Here is a 13,184-nt window from a genome sequence, read left to right as displayed (position 1 = left end):
TTTTTAATTATTGATTTTAAACAGTTTGATTTTAACATGTCTTAGTATACTCTTATTTAATATTTTTGGAGTTTATGGAGCTTCTTTGATCTTTGGGTTTCAAGTTTTCATCAATTTAGAAAATGTTCAGCCACAATTTTTTCAATTATTTTTCTGTCTCTATTCCCCATTCCCTTTAGGAACTTCAATTACACATAAATTAGGTCACTTAAAATTGTCTCTTTTTCTCTATTTGTGTTTTATTTTGGATAACTTCTGTATGTCTTCAAGTTCACTAATTTTCCCCTGAAATATGTAATTTATTCTTATCCCATCCTAAGTGTTTTCCACTACAGAGATTGTAGTTTTTATTTCTAGAAGTTTGATATGGGTTTTTTTTTAATCTTCCATATCTTTAGTTAACATGATCTTTCTTCTAGCTTCCTGAACACATGAAATAGTTATGATAAATGTTTTAATGTTCTTGTCTACTAATTCTGTTTTGTGTTACTACTTCTTGGCTGGTTTTAGATTGCTTCTGCTCATTATTGGTCACATTTTTTCCCTCTTTGAATGCCAAATAACTTCTGATTTCATGCCAGATCTTGTGATTTTACCTTTTGTGTGCTCGATATTTTTGTGTTCCTACAATATATAATATGTCCTGATCTTTGTTAGGCATGACCAGAGCAATGTTTATTCAGGGATACATTTTTCCTATTGCTGAGGCAAAAGCCTTCTGAATACACTGTTGATGCTCTGTGAGCTATTTAGTTTCTCACTCTGGCTGATAGAAGTAGGAACTATACCTCTCCCTGTGTGAGCTCCAGTTGTTTTCCCCTCTAATCTCTTTGAGCAGTTCTCTCCTCTGCCTTGAGTGTGTTGATCAGTGTTCAGCTGACAGTCAAGTGGGAGTCTTTGCAGAGCTGAACAGTGCATTTTCCCTCACTGTCTCTCTCTCAAGCTCTCTCCTCTCTGCTTTTCTGTTTTGTGAATTCTAGTTAACTTAATCTCCGTGAAGTCCCAATTCTTATTCCTTAATTCAGGAATACTGTTCCTAGTTCCATTTTTCTGTGCTGTAGTCTGGAAACTCTCTTTAGACAGTAAGCTGGGACAAATATAGCAACTCCTTTGTTGCTTGATGTCCAGTGTTTTGAAAATCATTGCTTTACATATTTTGGCCAGTTTTTTGGTTGCTTTAGATGTGAGAACAAATTATGTCCCTATTTCTCTATCTTGGTCAGAAGTAGGACTCTACTCCCTTTCTATTCATTCATTCATTCATTCATTTTCTCTATAAATACCCCTGTAAAAAAGGGATTATTTCTTTCATTATATCTCCTGTTGTTTAGATACATAAAGCTATTGATTTTTGTTTTTAATTTTTATTGTCACTTCTTACTGAATTCTTTTGTGTTATTTTTCAGTTGATTCCATTTGCAATATATATGATGCTTAAGAGAGAAGTAAACTTTGCTGTATGAAGCCACTGAGATTTTGGACTTGTTAGTGAGGCATTATGTAGCTATCCTGACTGATATAAGAGATCAATGAAAGACTTAACATTCAAGCATAAAGGTAAAATTCTTTGGGGCTGTGGAGTTGAAGCAGAAAGTCAAAGAGAAAAAAGGAACAATGAAATTTATACTGTTATAGAGCTTCTTCATGTATGTATTTTTTTGTGGCAGGATTCCCACTGCCTGTTGGGGATGGTAGGGGTGGCCTGTTAGGGTGGGATCCTCCTTGCTGCTGCTGGTGGGATGCCTGGTGTCTCAACAAAGGTAGGAATCTCCAGCCTGCAGGGGCTTTCTGGGCCTGACTACTTGTTGTGGAGGATCCCCTTGCCAGGTCTCTAGGTGGGGGAGTGTAGCATCGGTCTTGGTGGGAAGGAAAGTGCTACCTCTCTGGCTGCTTATTGTCTGCAAGGCCTCTGACCAGTCTGATCCCCCTTACCTTGCCTTCACCTTGGTGTTGTCAGTGGGACTCACCTTTGATCTAGAGGAGTAATGAGTCTACCTGGGCCACCTTCTGTTGCTAAGCTGGAAGTTGGGAAACACCAGGCTTAAGTCTTTATTAGGGTGAGAGTGGGAGGGACATAAGATGCCCTGCCCCCACTTCCCCCCGACCCCCACCATGTTGTTCCTCTCGTCCTGGGGTTCCCTAACCAGTTCACCTTTCTCTTTCCACCTTTCAGAGTTTTCCTTTTGTTGCCTCTTGCATTATTACGAGGGTTGTACTTAGTGGGGTAGAACAGGGAGAAAGAGTCTATGACATTTTGTCGGGATCAGAAGTCTCAAGACTTACCTTTTTTTAATTGGAAATTATTTTTTATTGTAGTAAAATATGCATAGTGTAAAATTTATCATTTTAACCATTTAAAAGTGTACAGTTCAGTGACATTAAGTGCATTCACGTTGTCGTGAAACTATCAACAGTATCCATCTCCAGAATGTTTTCATTTTCCCAAACTGAAACTCTGTACCCGTTAAACAACTCCCCTTTACCACCCCCCAAGTCCCTGGCAACCACCATTCTACTTTCTGTCTCCATGAATTTGACTACTTTATGTACCTCATATGAGTGGAAGCATACAATATTTGTCTTTTTTGTGACTAGCTTATTTCACTTAACATAATGTCCTCAAGGTTCACCCATTGTTGGTTCATTCATCTAGCTATTTGTTGAATAGATGAAAATATAGGTTTAGTAATTTTTCCAAACCATAACCAGTAAAATGTGGCTGGGATTTTAAACCCATGTCTGTATAATGATCTCCCCAGTCACAGGTCTGTTTGTTGCCATGCAAAGGCTGTCAGCCTAATTCAGTTCATTCATTTATTTTTTTATTCATTCAGTAAGCATTTATTGAACACATGCTGACTGCCAGTTTTTAGGGATGGAGGTATTGGGTACAGAGATGGAAGATATTCTTTCTGACTTCAGCAAGCTCACAGCCTGGCAGGAGACACAATCAGTAAACAGTGGTGTACTGTATAACCACAATCAGTGGTTATAGTGGGGCATGATAAGCTCTGTAAGAGAGGAAAGTGCTGAAGAGAAGGGAACCCTCATTGACTCCTGAAGAGTCATGAACGTAGTTTCTGGAGAGGATGCTCTCTGAGCTGGAGTTTGAAGGCAATTTGACTTTTATTTATTATATTATAGCCTAATACAATACCAGGAGTACTTGAGACACTAATACATTTTGGTTATCGTACTTAGGCATAGGAGTTAACCAGAAAATTGAGACTGGGGGTGGGGTGTGTGTGGAAACATGTTCTAAGAAGAGGGAATAATATAGGAAGAGGAATAAAGATGACATAGAATGTGGCCCATTTGAGGAAATGCAGAGATCAGTTTGGCAGAAGTAGGTGGGGTATGCTGGGGAACGGCAGGAGAGGAAACTAGTCAGGGAGTGGGGGCAGATCATGAAATGCATTATATACAGTAAAAGAAAGGGGAGCCATTGGAGAGCAGTGGTGTGAATGTAGCTGAAATCATTTAGAAGCAGCAACTGGAAAACATGCTCTATTTCTGTTGTCCTATTTGGGTAAGACTTTTGCCAGAAGATTTGATTCATTCTTAGATCAAACATCTTTTCAAAAGCATAGGCTTCTATCATGCTGATTTTACAATTACTCTTTTTCCTGAGAGAAATTTACTTCAGTGCATGGCAATCATATGCCATCTACATATTTAACCACTTTTAGAGGACCTTCGATACTGTGGCAGACACTGCTCTATTCTTCTCTGTGGGCGCAGGAGGAATGAATTGCCTTGTAACTCACTTAGTGAAACCCTGCTTGTGCATGATTTCCCCCAGGTGGAGGGCTGGGGCACGCGGAGTAAACTTTGGAGGTCTTGAATGTGTCTTTGCCTCCTTCTTTGGAGCTATAGACAATCTGTAAATATCTTTTTATGTTGAGTCAAGTTCAAAACAACATACAAGGCATCCAATTTACACCTGTAGGGAAGAAGTAACTTCAGTGAGAGCTAATTGAATAGCTTTGCTCTTGCAGCAGGCGCTTGTGTTTCTGCTAGTGGAAAGAAGTCCCCTGGAGAACCAAGAATCAGGCGGCCTGATTTCCCTGGGAATCCTTGTGTTCTGGAGAAGCACAGGATTTCCAAGGGAGTCTTCCTATCTCCTGAGCACGTGGAGTGCGTGCAGGATGAGCAGTCTGTTACTTCTCAGACAGCTGCAGCAGTGCCCTGTGAGGCTCTTCAAGCTGCCCACAGAGGGCGGTCACTGGGTGTGGGACGCTGGGGTGGGCATCCCAAAGTGGAACACAGGGTCCTACCCTGAAAGAACCCACCATCTGGTGGCTTTACAGATATTTGCCTCTGGAGGTCTGGAGGACTGTTGAACCAGTAGCTAGTGAGTCGTGATGGAGCTGATCAGACTTGCCGAGGGAGCACAGGGAAAGGGAAGAGGACCACAGGATAGGAGAGCCAGACGGAGCTCTCCATTATGGTGAATTATGAGCAGGACCTTGAAATTAATTTGGGAATTGACTTGAAAAGTGGAGATGCAAAGCCATTCCAGGCAGGTGGAAAAGCAAGAGAAGTTGGAGATAGATCACTGGACCTGTCTGATCCTGTCTCTGCCCTGCTTAACACCTGTCACTGGCTCCTCATCACCTGTAGGACAAAGTACAAGCCCTTAGCTTGACATGGTGATGGCCTCTGTTCACCCTGTAGCCTCCTCACCCCCCCCCCCCACCCTGTGCCTTGGTCCCTAGGCTCTAGAATACCATACTCTCATACCTGTCCGAGGACTCCATGCTATTTCATGCCTCCGTGATGACACCTCTAATGTTTCCTCTGCATGGAGTGCCCTCTCCTGCCCTGTCAGCCTGTTGAAGTCTCATTCATCCTTCAAAGCCCTTCTAAAGCCTCACCAGCTGCCAAGGGACATAGGGTGATGGAAGTGGGAGTAAGTCCACTTGGTCTGATTCCAGAGCCTCTGCTTTGTGCCACTGTCTGTGCCCACGTTAATTTACAAAGGTGACTGAGTGACAACATGGAGAGGTCAATGCCATTGAAAAAAAGTTCAGTATTACTCCCAGTTCCCCTAGAAATGAGAGACACGGCTCACCACGCAGGGCCACGGAAAGAAAACCAGGTTTTGGTCAGGAAGCTGAAGCAGGAGCAAGCAACAGTTTAAGCAGAAGCCTTTATTGGGGTTTCCAAGGGAAAGACAAGGTAGAGCAGGGAAAACAGTTCAAGACTGGCTAGTTTGCTCTAGAGGTGTTCTCTGTTTGCCTGTTCCTGACCCTGGGATGATGGCCTTCTGAGGTATTTAGGCCAGACGGAGGAGCTGTGGTGCTGGAGTGGTTAGCTTGCAGATCAAAGGCCTGCTCCAGGCTGAGTCCTTTGTCATCTCTAAGAACTGGCTTAGAACTCCAGCCAGAAAGATTTTATGAAGATGTCAAAACATCATAAAATACAGAAATAAAAAACATGACTAATACAACCACTATGCTATACTATCTATAAGGAAGAATCCATCCTTCACTACAATTTTGTACTGTGTGGAATTAGTCTCAGTAGGTGAGCTGAGTGCTGAAGAGAAGTTGCTCTGGATTCTACTTCCCTTCCTGCTACATCATGTTGAGTGAGACATATTTTACTTGTGGGCTTTACTTTTCTCATTTGTAAAATGACAAGTTAGGTCTTATTTATCTACAGACTATTTTTTATTCTATTAGTATATTCATTCAGTATTCCAGGAATATTGGTAAACTTTAGCTCATTGATATAGAATTGTATTCAAGCACTTAAATGAATGACTTCTTTTTAAAAGTATATGATAAGATATGGCCTAGTATCAAGGTAGGGATTTAAAAACAAGTTGAAACCAAAATAGGATTGATCTTTGTAAAAGTTGGAGGAAGGGAGGATAAATAAAACAAGTCAGAAAGATTCCTCTCTTTGTTGGCCATGTGACCTGAGGCAAGAATATCCTCTCTGATTCTGTTTCCTCCTCTGGAAATGGGGATACTAAAATAATGCACTCCATAGGGTTGTTGTGAACATCAGATGAGGTTCTGTGTGTAAAGATCGGCATACAATAAATAGCCCAGTAAGTTTTAGCGGTGGATTGTGGGATGGTACCACAGGGACTGGGAGGGGGGTGGGTTTTAGTTGGATGTTTAGGGAGACCTCAGGCTGTCTTCACTAGCAAATATTCCAGCTACTGACTATCTCTGTTGGAATGCCCCAGAACTGAGAGTCAGCTTTTGCAGGGGGGTGGGGTGGGGTGGTGATACCCCATGACATCTTGGTTATAAGCATTGGTATAGCCCAGGAAAATCCTGAAAATGAAAAGGACTGAACATAATAATTGTAGTAACAAGAGCAGCAACAATAATAATAACCATCACTAGATCTTTCTGACTCCACAGCCTGTACTCTTGACTATTTTTGTTTCTCTGACATGCCTGAGAGTCGTCCCTTAAGGGAAGGGGGACCCCAGTATCATTATCCATGGCCTGAGACAGGAGGAGATGGATAAAAGCAAGTATAGGGTGAGGAAGGACAAGGAGGCAAAGATTAAGGTTTTGAGCTTGGATCACTAGAAGAACCATAGTGCCATCAGCAGAAAGTCAAAAGGAGGAGCAGATTTGGGGGAATGCGGATAGAAGGGAGGTATGAGTTTGGGTCCAAATGTGTCGGGTTTTGAGGATACAGAATGGGAAGCTGGCTAAGATGTTCAGCTGCCTTGTCACCTATAATGAAGATGAGTTCAGAGCTGAGTTCTAGTTCAAACTTGCCTACTCTATCCTCCTGATCGTTACTCAACAGGACAATGAAAATGGATGAAAAAGATTCAAAAGACATGATCTTTGCTCTCCCAGAGTCCCAGTTGAATGAAGTGAGATAGTTTGTCCTCAACAGTGCGAGGCACTCAGCAGTGATTGAGCAGTGATGTATAGAAAGGCGGGTGGCACGCTGGGAGCTGCGGGCAGCTACTTATAGAGGGTGTGCCAAGAGTGCAAAGGCCAGCTGCCCCTTGTGACCTTCCTGAGGAAGTTATCAAGAATGAAATACATTATTTCTCAGTATCAGGCTTATTAAGAAATGAATAAAACCAGTGTACAAAGTATATATTTTTACAGCGGTAACCTTATTAATATATATGGATAAAGCAGTGTCGCTAATTGATTTATTTTTGCCTTTCAATGAGAAAAATGGTTCTTTTGAGTGTGAAGGAAGGGGACTCAGTGCCCTGACCCCGAGGAATAACCATCACTTCTGGGGTAGGGGAGCCCAGGGAAACAGCCCTTCTCTTTGCCTGCCGCTTTTCCATCCCACTTTTGTCAGGGACGCATTCTGGGTTCTCTGTCTCCTGGAATCTGCTGGCGGTGTGTGGACACCCACCCGATGTCTGACTGCCTGTTACTGCTGCTGAGCCTTGTTCCTATTGGCAGTAGCGACAATGGCCTCGGAGTCTAAACTTTGAGAGACTTCACAAATGCCATGGGGCAGGTAGCTGCTTAGGTGGGTATTGTCTAGGGCTGACTCTGTCCACAGGGATATGATTTTAAGGCCCCTGGTTTGCTGCCCAGTGGAAATATATGAGGTCAAAAACACAATAACAAGAACAAATCCTAACAAGGGAAGTTCCTCAGGCGTATGGAGGAGGGATTGAAAGGATTCAACTTTCTAATGGTGATTTATGTGGCCATAACAATGGGGCTGGGAAAGTGAGAATTTATTGGAAAATATTTTCCTTTTTGACAAGTCAAACATTAGAGTATTATGGAAATGTAAAAGAAATTCCAGGGTTAGAAAATTCTACTTCTGGAATAATAGTTTTTATTCGATAGTAAGGATGTTGGGATAAGGGCTTTACTACCTCATTAAAATAGTGCCATCTAGTGGTGAATAGTTCAGATTGTAGCTGGGTGCCCAGAGAGTTGTCACAAACCCTCAGGGGGCTTGGCTTAAAGATCAAGCAGCATTTAGAACTTGCTCCTTTTTTTATTCATCTGTTATTTCACTTAGTTTAATTATCAGTTACTACATGATGGGAATCTTGATGGATGTTGCGTGGGAAGAGGCGAGGAAGATACAAGGCCTGACCTCAAGGCGTTCACAGTCTAGTTGAGGAGAATGCTTGTAAACCAGTGATTGTGGTCCAGCGATAATAGCTATAAAAGCAGTACAGTGGGGCCCAGAGGACTCAGATGTCACAAGGGGCTTCAGTGACATTGCTGGAAAGCCCTCCCATGTGTATTGAAGACTTAACTTACAGGAAGTATGGCGGCAAGGAAGAGACAAGCTGGTGGAAGTATCTATCGGCAGCTTGCACAGGGTCAGATTCCTGACACTGTCAGACCTCTCTTTTGGGTTCTCCTTGCGTCTCTGACTCTACCTCTAAATCAGGGAACTGAATGAGCTTAGAGTTTGTTGCCCAGTGGAACTATCTCTCTTTCATGGGCTTGACTCTTGGTCATCCTAAGATATAACTTGCTGGACACAGGGTGGTATGTTTAAAGCCCTGGATATTTTCTGGGAATTAATTAATAAGTCTTTACATGCTTTATCTGCTCTTTGCTCATTTATATTTTCCTTTTCTTCTGCCCTGAGAGGTTTCTTATAAGTTTTTGTATTCTTTCCATAGCTTTGTCTCTGTGTAATACAACTCACACAGTTCTTTTTTGGAGAAACACTCATTGTGTGATCCTGTTGAGGTATCTAATCTTTCTAGCTCCAAGGGTTGTTTTCTCTTAAAAACAAGGCCAATAATATTGACCTACCTACCTTAATTAGTGTTGGTAAAGTACTTTAATTGTGGTTTAGTATTTTATACCATCTAAACACAAGCAAAAGGCTTGTTATACCTTTTCTTCACTTGTTTTAAGTTTCACTGTGTGAAAATTTCCCCTCATACTGTTTTTGGGTAGAGTTTAACACTTGAAAAATTTCCACTTCATTTATTTTTTAACACCATACTCCTTGAATAAGTCTTTTCACTTTCCTTCTAATTGGCTTTCATTGGTTTCCTTAGTTTTCTCCTTCTTCCCCTCCATTTTTTCTATGAACAGCGCTTTTCCATCTCTCTCCTTCTTGTGGTGTAGCTCTCCTTTACTGTCATAACTCTTAGTTTACTTTTTCTTCTTCTATTTGCTTACCTAAATTTTTTTTCAACCTTTTACTTCCCTCCTCTCTTCTGGTTCTTCCCATTCCTTCTCTCTATCCCTCCCTCCCATATGTCTCTCATGATGTTTCTTGTGCTATCTTGATCTTTTAGGTTCTACTTCTGAGAAGTTTGTAGGTAGTCACTGCTGATTGAGGAATCCATGTTTACTTTGTCCCAGTGACCACACGGAACACCACTCTGCTGGTGTGAGGAGGTCAGAGATCTGTGAGGAAGAAACAGTGAATTCATTCATTTATCAGACATGCACTGAGTGCCTGCTAGGTTCCAGGGATTGTGCTAAGGGCTAGATGAGGACAGATACAAAGAAGAATGAGATGGTTCTTGCTTTCCAGGAGCTCATAGTCTAACCAGAAACAAATAGGTCAACAACCTATTATAATACAGTTATGAAAGGGACTATAATAGAGGTAGGTAGAAAGTGTTATGAACGTACAGAAGCCTGAAATAATTGTGGCTGGAAGAGGTGGGAAAAAATTCATAGTGCATGAGACATTTGGACTGGGACGTAAAGAATGATTGGAGGATCATCAGGAGGTGGTTTGAGACACTGAAGGGCACTCCAGGGTGAGATAATTTACTGAAGCATGGAGCCTTAAATGAATGTGGTGGCTCCAGGGAAATGCAGATGGGGGATGTGGGGTATATATTGGTAAGAGATGAGACTGGAGAGATGGGAAAGAGACAGTTTTGTGGGTATTCTTACATTATGTGTAATGGAGTTATGGAATCATCCTGTAAAATTTGGGGAGCCATGGATAGATGCCACTTAAGTATCTGGATTATGTGCAGTTTAAGGGGATGGATGAAAATGAATGAATTCACTAGGCATTTCAGAAGTCAAATGGACCAAACTGGTGATTCACTGGATGTGGGAGGTGAAAGGGAGTGAGCATTTAGGAAAGGTTTGCTTTCATTGGCATAGTAGTTCCCTAGGATCTCAAATTCTTCTGAGTTATTACCATTTTCTATCCTTTTCTAGTAGGATCTTTCCTAAAGAATATAAAACTTGAAGTTTCTATTCAGCTACTTGGAGAAATTGTTCTAAATTGTGGCAATAAAATTCTGTTTTCTTCTCTTCCCTGGATTGGGCTTGCTTATCTGTCCAGCTCTGGTGGTTGTCAGGATAATCTTTGGTTCCACTCTCAAGCTTCTAAAGGAGGCAGATGATGGGGGGCAGTGTGCTATGGTGTGTGCGGGGTTGGTGTTGTTGAGGGGAAGCCAAAGAGCACTTCACCCACTCATTGTACAGACCAGGCACCTTGTAGATGTTTACTGGGCGGAGGCTGAAATAATTCTGAAAGGTGGAAAACAAAAAATATTTATGTTATCTTTATATGAAATTATTATATGTGGGGGGAGGGGGACTTGAAGGAGAGGCTGAAGGTCAGCAGGCTTTCCCTTCTTGCTGTATTTTACTTAGATCAATATTGAAATTATTGTCTATTTTTCATATTCAAGTAATGGGGTAGGGAGAGGATGTCAAACCACTAGATTTTGTGGAGACTTGTGACCGGGTTAGGACTCCTCTTCCTCAGGAGGGTTCGCTAAGAGATAACTACACTGAATTAGCATAGGACCTAACCTCATGTCTTAAGAAATGACAGACATCAAATTTGGGATCTAACAGCACTCCTCCCTCCCCACAGCAATTGCCAACCTGTTAGATTCAGTTGAAGTTTTTTAGATTTCATTTTTTTTTTTTTTTCCTTTTTGGAGGGTCACCTAAAATTCATTAACTCTTTGGATTCATCATTCTCCCTACACTTCTCCAGTGTCTTGAGGGCATAATCCACTGTTTCATCATATGTATCCAAAAATTTTTCTGGAGGCAACAATGCCCTGGTCCTGAGTCTCCATCTACATCAGGTATGTTAGATTGATTGCATTAGTAGTCTCAATTCTGTATCCTTTCCATATCCATGCACGTTTGGCATATGGTTTTGTAATTCCTCTCACTGGAGTTAAGTTCTCTGCCTTTTGATTCTGAGTTTGGCCATGTGACTTTCTTTGGCCAATGGAATGTTGGATTAGTTTGACTCCAGTTTGATATTTGACCATTGACAACGTTGAGACTTTCACCCTTCCCTTCTCTACCACTGTACATCTAACCTTAGACAAGAAAATACACATGTGCCTCCTGAGCTCTTGGCAATGACAGAAAGTTTGAACACCCTAACTCACATGAGAAACCCTTCTGCATCCCCCACACCGCCACTATAAAGATGCAACCCACTTCCTCTTCTCTTGCCATTCCAGATTGTCTTGTGTCTACCATGCTCCCCCAAGAAGTCCCTTGTATGAATGATAACCATTTTTTCAAATTCTCTTGGTGTGTGAAGTGTCATCAGTCTTGACTTGCAGCCTGTTATTTGGGGATGTGGTGGTGGTGTGTGTCCATCCCACCTCCACAGGATGACTACAAAACAGCTGTTAATACATGTGATACTTGCAGATGGTTGAAAAATGGCTTGCATGTTTCTGCTTCAACTCTTACTCCTCTGTCACGGCCATGAGAACATGCCTGGGCTAGCCTGCTGGAGGGTGAAACACATGGAGCAGAGACCAGTTGCCCCATCACCCCAGTCAGCACATCAGTCAACAGAGAGCTGGCTCCAGACGTGTGAGCAAGCTCAGCTAAATCAGCAGGGCTCCCTAGTCAACCCACAGCTAACTGCAGATGTATGAGTGAGGCCAGGCAAGACCGGCCAAATCCAGCTGAGATCAACTGAACTCTAAACTTTGAGCCAAATATGTGTTTGTTGTTGTGTACCACTGAGGTTTTGTGGTTGTTTTGCAGCACTGTGGTAGAAATAATGGATAACTCAAGTGTGGGGAATTCTAGATTGACCATGGGATAAATAAAGTCTCCAGACTTTAACAACTCTTATTGAAACCAGCAAGTCTCTTTCCCCCTCTATTTTTAAGAGTTTATTTTGTTTAATTTTGTGTGTGTGTGTGCGTGCTAGGACTCTTAATAAGCAATTCAAAAAAAAAAAAAGCCTTAAGTAAGATTAGCAATTTGCACCTTTTTAAAAATTAACAGCGCTCTGTTGTTTTGATATTGAGCTCCATTATCAATTTGCATCTTTAAAGAGGTGTAACCTTTCTCAGATATTTTGCTCCGTGTTCTTATATTTAACTAGCAAGACTTGATTTTTACATTGCTTATGATGTTGCATTTACTTATGCACAATTAAAGCAAGGAGAGAAGAAGAAAAAGCCCAAGACTCAAGATTTAGGGGCATAATGTAGATTTCTGTCACCTAGGCTCTTCAGGGTGAATGGGGGGATCCTGTCAAGTAGTCCTGCATGTTAATCAAGGGGAAAATGTCCTCGAGTTTCAGGAAACATGGGAACAAAAGTTTCTGCATGCTTGAGTGGTTGCATACCATACCTTCTTATTTATTAAACCAGCTCCAGGGCACAGCACAACCTTCAGCCCGCCATGGAGTCCTGAACTCTGCCGGTCATATGACAGGTACCATCTTGACCATCTCCCATTTTCCATTCTGCCTTGCCCTGTCTATCCAAAGTTACATCTTCCACAGTCACACCATCCAACAAAGAATGCACAGAGATGTCTCACAGGCAGGAGGGGTCGTCCACCTCAGGGTCATCCTTTGCTTTCCACTCTCACCTAGAAAGAAGATTCAGTGCAATCCCTCTTCATTAGGTAAAAGTACACCAAATATACTTTATTTGTTTAGAAAAAAAAAACCTAACCATGTTGCCCAGTGGAAGGAAAATTCTCTAAAAAACTAGAATGTTAGTAATAACCTGTATTTTTATCAGGTACTTAAACCAAACTATGAAACACTTATGCATCTCATGGACTTCACTTTGAACCCAGTCAGTTAATTTTATCAAACCATGAACAAAACCATTGTGTCTTATTTTTTCAACAATGGCCCAGATAAAAGTGGAGCCTAACCTATATATTTTCTCAATCTCCTGAGCTGGAACCAGGCATCAAAATTTTCTTGAATTGAGTTGATATTCTACTGAGTTAAATCCCTGTTGAGATTCTGGGAGGGGGGCA

This window comes from Balaenoptera acutorostrata, chromosome 1, assembly GCF_949987535.1.
Source record: "Balaenoptera acutorostrata chromosome 1, mBalAcu1.1, whole genome shotgun sequence".
NCBI lineage: Eukaryota > Metazoa > Chordata > Mammalia > Artiodactyla > Balaenopteridae > Balaenoptera > Balaenoptera acutorostrata.
The sequence above is the reverse complement of the archived record's forward strand: the minus strand, read 5'-3'. Positions refer to the sequence as shown.